This window comes from Trachurus trachurus (genome assembly GCF_905171665.1).
Source record: "Trachurus trachurus genome assembly, chromosome: 2".
Lineage (NCBI taxonomy): Eukaryota > Metazoa > Chordata > Actinopteri > Carangiformes > Carangidae > Trachurus > Trachurus trachurus.
This window is the reverse complement of record NC_139914.1, coordinates 14621485-14631154: the sequence shown is the minus strand read 5'-3', so window position 1 is coordinate 14631154 and position 9670 is coordinate 14621485.

Genomic DNA, 9670 nt, shown 5'->3' with positions numbered 1-9670 from the left:
GTCACGACCGTATCACACTCTGCCAGGGTTAAATAAATAAAGCGTCTACTTCTGAAGCTGTTCCTCGTCTAAAACACTCTGTGAGAGGCCACAGTACTTATCGTTACCTGACCGTAAAGTTGGGGCGGTCGGAGTCATCTTTTATTTAGAAAGCGAGCGGCGACTTCCGCTTGTGGCCTTATGTAACTTCTCTAGCTTGACGCTACGGTGCGATGCAGTTCCCCGTTGTGACCGGCAGAGGGCAGCAGACACAACGCGTTTCAATGGGTTGGATGAATTGTATTTTTAAATTCCTGAATTCTTGATCTTCTCTTTTGAATGCATCAACAGACATTTAATTTTATGATTTTTTTTTTTTAATCTCTTCAATAAATCTTTATTGACAATAATAATTTCAGTACAAAGGCAGTTATTAATGTAGGCTCAAGCTGACAGCTACAGGGAGGAAGGATAGATAGATAGATAGATAGATAATTTATTAGTACAGACTCTGGGTCCAGTTAAAAATACAAGACAGGACAGGAAACAACAACAAGCAACAACGACATACGGGGTGGTCTAGCAGCCCCTTATTAAAAGACACTTATACCAGTGTTTCCAAAGCAGTGACGTGTATCGTGTGGCACTAAATGCAACGTTAGTCAGTTCCATCACAATCTGATTTTCTGAGTTGTTTAGACGACAAATGAACTTATACATGATATTTCTTAAGACAGACTGGAGAGTGTTGACTCGAGCATTCACAAACATTTCAGTGGCGCTGGTCCATCTGGGCCGTTTTAACAAGATTCTCAAAGAGTCATTATATGCCACTTGTAATCTCTCCGAAAGCTCGTTTTTTTGTAATTTGACCACAGATGTGCAGTGTACAGCGGTGTGCAATAAGCTTTAAACAGAGTCAGCTTCACATCATCAGAACAACAGCCAAATTTCCGTCTTAGCACATTTGCTTGCACATATAACATGCGAGACTGACGCAGAATGTCCTCGTCATCAGTCAGTGTGTCTGTGATCACATGACCAAGATATTTCACCTGACTACAGGTTTTTAAAACTTGACCTGACAGCTTAAAGTCAGGGAAAATCACATGTTTATCCTCATTTGTTCTGGAGATCATGATCACACTCTTTACATCATTATATTTTATGTCATGTTGTTCTCCATACAACGAACACACATTAAGAAGCTGCTGCAGGCCAGCTGAGCTCGGACTAAGGAGCACACAGTCATCCGCGTAGGCCTACTAAGTACGAATATGAACAAATGACTGTATTAATCCCCAAATCATGTACGTATATCAATATAATACTCTACACTGCTACATATCACTCTAGATGATTATTAATACTGTAAACCACTGTACACAGCTGTTAATTAACTGCAGTAAAGCCCAGAAGACGCTGTTTTAATGTGTGTTTGCAGTGAGCTGCAGTTCTCTAAAGTCACCACAAGGGGGGCGATCAAGAGCCACTGTCCTGTTATATCAGGTTCTCAACAGTTTTATATGGAAGAAAATTAATAGTAGACTGAAATATAAACATAAATCACCTCACAGCTGCTGCTATTGGAGCTTATCAATGTTTAAAAAAAAGATATTATATCTCACACACACCCAAAGAAAGAAATTAAATGTCTCAGCATATCGTGTGTAGTGTTTGAATGTAGGATGATCTTTCATTTTAAATCCCTGAATCCTTGCTCTTCCTGTTTGAATGTGTCAAACATTTAATTTCATGAAGTTTTTTTCTTTTTATCTCCAGCGGGGGCACATTCAAATAAATACAGACAGTGATTAAAAGGACATATTAAATGTTTTGACAGCTTTCCTATGATTTGAGTCACAGGTTGTTTAGATGGCGTCATCAGTTCCCCTCTGGAATTGACACAAAAACAGGCAGGAGGAAGAAGAGAAGCGCGATTTTATTGAGAAAACGGCGTGGTGCAGTGCCGCTGTTTCACCGCCAGAGGGCAGCATACAGAGTAAAGACAGACACAATATAGCATGGATGCCTACTTCCGGAACTCTTTCAAAATAAAATAAAAATGGCGACCGCGGCTGGCTGTGGGCTTTACCTCAACTTTGTCTGGTGAAATGAGTGATTTGTAGCCGTGGTGATGGTGCTGGGGGGTCCCGGGGTTGTACAGCTGTCCGAGCAAGACAGCCAGAAGTTGGATTGTGTCCCGGGGAGCCCAGCTGTCCGAGGACGAGACCCGAGAGTTGGAGCTGCTAACGGGCTATGTTGCTAATGCTATCGGTTGATATCCGCTGAAATTTGAGAGCGTCACGACCGTATCACACTCTGCCAGGGTTAAATAAATAAAGCGTCTACTTCTGAAGCTGTTCCTCGTCTAAAACACTCTGTGAGAGGCCACAGTACTTATCGTTACCTGACCGTAAAGTTGGGGCGGTCGGAGTCATCTTTTATTTAGAAAGCGAGCGGCGACTTCCGCTTGTGGCCTTATGTAACTTCTCTAGCTTGACGCTACGGTGCGATGCAGTTCCCCGTTGTGACCGGCAGAGGGCAGCAGACACAACGCGTTTCAATGGGTTGGATGAATTGTATTTTTAAATTCCTGAATTCTTGATCTTCTCTTTTGAATGCATCAACAGACATTTAATTTTATGATTTTTTTTTTTAATCTCTTCAATAAATCTTTATTGACAATAATAATTTCAGTACAAAGGCAGTTATTAATGTAGGCTCAAGCTGACAGCTACAGGGAGGAAGGATAGATAGATAGATAGATAGATAGATAATTTATTAGTACAGACTCTGGGTCCAGTTAAAAATACAAGACAGGACAGGAAACAACAACAAGCAACAACGACATACGGGGTGGTCTAGCAGCCCCTTATTAAAAGACACTTATACCAGTGTTTCCAAAGCAGTGACGTGTATCGTGTGGCACTAAATGCAACGTTAGTCAGTTCCATCACAATCTGATTTTCTGAGTTGTTTAGACGACAAATGAACTTATACATGATATTTCTTAAGACAGACTGGAGAGTGTTGACTCGAGCATTCACAAACATTTCAGTGGCGCTGGTCCATCTGGGCCGTTTTAACAAGATTCTCAAAGAGTCATTATATGCCACTTGTAATCTCTCCGAAAGCTCGTTTTTTTGTAATTTGACCACAGATGTGCAGTGTACAGCGGTGTGCAATAAGCTTTAAACAGAGTCAGCTTCACATCATCAGAACAACAGCCAAATTTCCGTCTTAGCACATTTGCTTGCACATATAACATGCGAGACTGACGCAGAATGTCCTCGTCATCAGTCAGTGTGTCTGTGATCACATGACCAAGATATTTCACCTGACTACAGGTTTTTAAAACTTGACCTGACAGCTTAAAGTCAGGGAAAATCACATGTTTATCCTCATTTGTTCTGGAGATCATGATCACACTCTTTACATCATTATATTTTATGTCATGTTGTTCTCCATACAACGAACACACATTAAGAAGCTGCTGCAGGCCAGCTGAGCTCGGACTAAGGAGCACACAGTCATCCGCGTAGGCCTACTAAGTACGAATATGAACAAATGACTGTATTTTAGCCTTAAAAAAGTCAGGAAAAATACCATGTGACGCCTATGTCACAATGAGAAAAATGGGAAAGAACTGCTCAATTAAATTAGGTGATTCAGGTATTTTGAATTAATATACTCTATGTTGTTCAATTTAAAACATAATTTAAAAATGTAGACATAAAAATAATGTCAAATTCAATCAATATTTAATAAAATGATATATCAGTCCGGAAATTGAACCACAGATTTAGCAGAGACACTCTTCTCAGTAAATGAACAAGATTTTAGTATCCCATGCTGGTCCCATATTAATGTAATTATGCTTTTTTGCTGTATTTTTTGTAATAAAATAGGATACAGTGTTCAGGATGTACTGACGATCATCAGACGTGCAATAGATGTTGTATACAGAACAACAAATACAGCAAAGAAGAATGAGAATTTACATAAGAAAATATTAGGAAACAAATAAGAAAAGTTAACACAGTCAAACAGTCATGAACCAGGTTTGAGACAAGGGTTCTGGACTGCTGTACTGATGGGAGAGAGGGTCCCATGTGGTGCATTGTGAGAGAAGGACGTTTTACCCAGCTCAGTTCTGACGAATGGAATATGACCCAACTATCAGTTCTGTGAGTGGGTACCAATGTTTTGTGATTTCATAGTTAACAGAGATGATAAATAAGGAGACATAACTGTGACAGGGCTTTAAAAATGGATAAAAACCAATGCTGTTTTCCCCTTACTGTCAGAAATGACCAGCCGAAATTTTGATAAAGAGTGCCGTGATGAGTATTATATGAAGCATTGGAAATGAAATGTAAGGCTGAGTGGTAAACAGCATCCAGTGGAATCAAAGTGGAACTAGCAGCTCTTCCATAGATGTCATCTCCATACTCTAAAACAGAGAAAAAATAGTGTCTCCAATTTTTTTCCTGTGGTGAGCAGGGAAACGGTGCTTATTTCTGTATAGAAAGCCAAGTATTGTTCTTAGTTTAGCAATGAGGGTGGTGATATGGTGCTTAAAATTAAGACAACTGTCCATCCAGATGCCAAGGTATTTGTAGTTGGAAAGAAAATTGTGGTTGCACAGCTTTTAAGGTTTCAGTAACTGGTTAAAGCCTTCAATATGAGGCAATATTCGCATTTCTATAGTGTTTGCCCTTTTTTGTTGTGAAACTTGTCTTAAAAAGGTGTTAATAGTAACCAGCAAATTTGTAATTTTGATATATGTTATGGAAATGCAAATAAAAGGTCAAATTTGTGTTACAGAGCAAAAGAAAATGTCAAGCCCATTTATTTTCAAGTGAAAATTTAAGTTACCAAAAACGCCCGATGTGACATATATGCAACATTCCAGATCTCTGACAATAGGTGGCGCTATTTAAAAAAAAACTTCAAAAATGTGTTCCATGCATTCCACTTGGTCTGTGTTTCACCCCACTTAATTTTCCTTCAAGTATAAATGGGTCTGGGTTCTTATGGGTTAATGTAGGCTCAAGCTGACAGCTACAGGGAGGAAGGATACTAAGTACGAATATGAACAAATGACTGTATTAATCCCCAAATCATGTACGTATATCAATATAATACTCTACACTGCTACATATCACTCTAGATGATTATTAATACTGTAAACCACTGTACACAGCTGTTAATTAACTGCAGTAAAGCCCAGAAGACGCTGTTTTAATGTGTGTTTGCAGTGAGCTGCAGTTCTCTAAAGTCACCACAAGGGGGGCGATCAAGAGCCACTGTCCTGTTATATCAGGTTCTCAACAGTTTTATATGGAAGAAAATTAATAGTAGACTGAAATATAAACATAAATCACCTCACAGCTGCTGCTATTGGAGCTTATCAATGTTTAAAAAAAAGATATTATATCTCACACACACCCAAAGAAAGAAATTAAATGTCTCAGCATATCGTGTGTAGTGTTTGAATGTAGGATGATCTTTCATTTTAAATCCCTGAATCCTTGCTCTTCCTGTTTGAATGTGTCAAACATTTAATTTCATGAAGTTTTTTTCTTTTTATCTCCAGCGGGGGCACATTCAAATAAATACAGACAGTGATTAAAAGGACATATTAAATGTTTTGACAGCTTTCCTATGATTTGAGTCACAGGTTGTTTAGATGGCGTCATCACTTTCCCTCTGGAATTGACACAAAAACAGGCAGGAGGAAGAAGAGAAGCGCGATTTTATTGAGAAAACGGCGTGGTGCAGTGCCGCTGTTTCACCGCCAGAGGGCAGCATACAGAGTAAAGACAGACACAATATAGCATGGATGTACTTCCGGAACTCTTTCAAAATAAAATAAAAATGGCGACCGCGGCCGGCTGTGGGCTTTACCTCAACTTTGTCTGGTGAAATGAGTGATTTGTAGCCGTGGTGATGGTGCTGGGGGGTCCCGGGGTTGTACAGCTGTCCGAGCAAGACAGCCAGAAGTTGGATTGGTCCCCGGGGAGCCCAGCTGTCCGAGGACGAGACCCGAGAGTTGGAGCTGCTAACGGGCTAGAAGGGCTTTGTCTAAAGTCACCACAAGGGGGGCGATCAAGAGCCACTGTCCTGTTATATCAGGTTCTCAACAGTTTTATATGGAAGAAAATCCATATACATTATACATTACAGATCCATGCTTGGGACTTCTCTTCTTCTTCTTCTTCTTTTTGTTTTACGGCGGTTTCCGCTTAGGACTTCCGGTATGGATTGGATGTATGGCGGCGCCCTGGTCGGCCATTGTATCTGCAGTTGGGTCCCTCTCAAGTTGACGGCGTCTCAGGTGATCTTCAGGTGTGTTCAAGGGGGTAGATCGGACTACACGCAGGCGTAGCTCACAGTCGGCCATATGAGGACGGGCAACTTGCTCTGACTCTGGCTGCAGTTACAGTGCAGTAGATAGGTGATCCAGTCATCTGCACTAAAAAAACGATTCATAACTCTGTGAAAAATAAATCAATATGTAGCTATTACTTTAACTATTTGCATAATGTCACTATAATGTTACTTTTACAAAAAAAATACATTATTAAAATTATCCGTGATTCTAAATATGCTGCATCATAACTGAATAAACGTTCATAAAAATCAAACCGTTTTGAAATCGGACAAAAACTGAGCAAGTTATGGTCATTATAGCAGAATATGCACCATAGGCTTAATGCTCTGAGGGAGAGAGTTGCCCGTCCCAAGATGGCCGCCGTACTGGCTACGCTTTGTCATTGGGAAACAGCTGCGGGTGAGTCATCTAGTTCTTATATATATCTATGGGTGTGTTTACCTCACACAGGTGAACCAGGAAGTGAACCGGAAGTGGTTGCGGCTTTAACAGCAGCGCCACCTGGGTTAGGGTTAGGGGCGCCACCTGGCGGCGAGGAGGATAGATAGATAGATAGATAGATAGATAGATAGATAGATAGATAGATAGATAGTTTATCCTGTTACAGCGAATGTCTGACGTCTGCCCGATTTCACGTGAATGCAACATTAAGAATACGTTCCGATATGCAACCGCACTGCTAGATGGGGGGAATTCCTACATATTATACCTTTAATTCATCAACCAATCAATCAATTTATTATTTAAAGTGTAAAATCACCATGGTACATGGTCTCAATACACTTTCCAATAAAAACAAGTACAGAAATAACAAACAAATAATAAAAAAACATTAGAAAAACACCAGAGGAAAAAGATTAAACAGTTAAAAGTCCGTTTACAATAATAACAGCCAATAAAACAATAGTAAAACACCAGAGGAAAATGCTAAAATTATTTAGTTTAATCCAAAATATTGGGTAAAAAGGTAAGTTTTAAGACGGGACTTAAAAATTGCGGTGGATGTAGCGCAATTACTTAGCCGTTAGCATCATGATATCTGCATTATTAGTTTCAGACAGTGGAGTTTAGTGTTCTATTCAGTAAAAATGTAATTAAGTATTTGTGTATCATATAAATAAGTGTACTGTAATTGGTCTGCTGTAACATTTCCCATAATAGCCTCAAGTTGCCTCCACCATCTTGTCTTCTTCCCATTGTGCATCTCTTCTAATGTAGGTATACTGTATGTGTGTGCACTGTAAAAAAATAAACGGTAGCCACTTGTCTTTCATTCACCAGTTATTTATTGTTTGCACACATTAATATTACAGTATATCACCAGTATATCAGACATATATGAGACTAATATCCACAACATATCAAAAGTAAAAGGATGAAAAAAAACAAAACAAACATCAGAGTTAAGAAAATAAGATCAATAACTATCAATAAATCAGCTGGAAAACCACGTGATTTTCTCGCACGGAAATATTCTTCACTGTCACCATGACAACAGTTACAGTACGAAGATCCATAGATTAGACAGGGCTGTAATCGATCAGCAGAGTTAAAGGAGAAACAGAATCTGACCTGGAGTCAGATTATTGAAAAGCTGCGAAATGATAATAATGAATATATTAATTAATTAATTAGTGTGTTAACTTGATACTGAACATGAGAAAAACTTCAAAATAAAATACCATACCGTGAGAAAACCAAGATTTATGAATGAAATGACTGAATCAGTGATGATTTGGATGTGAATTAATTTGAAGTGTTTTGAATAGAAATGCAGCTTTAATCCTCTTCACATGTGGTGGTTCATATTCATCAGGTTCAGTTCTTTAAGCCTGTGATTGTCCATTACAGCTGAGCTGCGTTCAACCACGCCAACGCCTTCAAACTGTTAAAGGGATAGTAGCATTTTTTTTAAAGTGTGGTTGTATGATCTACAAATAGCCCCTAAGTACTTTAATTGCAGTAGAAGACTCTCTGCACTCCTCCCGTTAGCAACGCCAGCCCATAATAGCCCTGCCCAGAGATTTACAACAAGCGAACAATGGAACTGTGTATTTTTTTTTCAGATAAAACCTCTTTTAGGCCGTGAAAATAGGCCGTTTCTTTGGGTCCATTCACAACACTGTATGTTGTAAATCTCTGGGCAGGGCTATTATGGGCTGGCGTTGCTAACGGGAGGAGTGCAGAGAGTCTTCTACTGCAATTAAAGCACTTAGGGGCTATTTGTACATCATACAACCACACTTTAAAAAAAAAAATGCTACTATCCCTTTAACAAACGCGCAACAGGCTCCGTTGAACGCAACTCGTTTTCTTTTTAATCTATGGCAGAAACGGGCACACTGGCACTTTGATGGCTAATCACATGACCACTTAGGGGAAACAGATAAGGCACGGGCATGCACACACACACGCACACACACACACTCGCACACACACACATTTGCTGTTGTCTAAAAAACTTTATTTCATCAATTTTATTTTAAATGGGTTGTCAACAGGGCCGTATAAGGGAGAAAGGTGGTGATAATTCTAGGGGCCCAGCGCCCAGTGGGGCCCATAAAAAAAACGCAGTAGTCTAATCTTTGTATGACTGAATTATTCTGGGTAATACTCATAGTAATGCTGCATTAGCATTAAAACAAAATAAATGAATAAATTAAAAAAAATGATAATACATACGTAGTCTAAGAAAAAAAAACTGGAAAAGTTAGGTGGGGGGGGGGGGGGGGGGGAGGCCCACTTTAGTATTCTTTAAGGGGGCCAGAATTCTTAGCAACGGCCCTGGTTGTCAACCCCGACAACAGAAAAAATAACACACTCACTCACCCCTATACACACACACACACAGAGCCCTAGTTTAAAATCTTTTACCTATATATTTTAACCCCTGCAGTTCCAACATGCTGGGTCCACATTTACACACACACACACGCACACACACACACACACACCCATATATACACTAATAGCATGTCAATTAGCAGGGCATTGACATGAGTGGGAGTCACGACAGGTAAACATCTGAAATTGATTCTTTTTTTAATTTTTTATCTTTTTTTTTTTGGTTTTGTGTGTTTTGGTGTTTTTTTTTCCACTTACATCACTTTACTATGTTTCAACTACTGACATTTGGAATTTGGCCACTGATGAAATTAAAATAACTCTTGGGTTATTATTATATAATAATAGGAGGAGGCTTTTATTTTGACACAGGAAGTGAAGCTTTGGATGAGCCGACTCTGTGACGACGCTGAGATGAGATGAGGACGTTTAACGTTAAACTTAAGG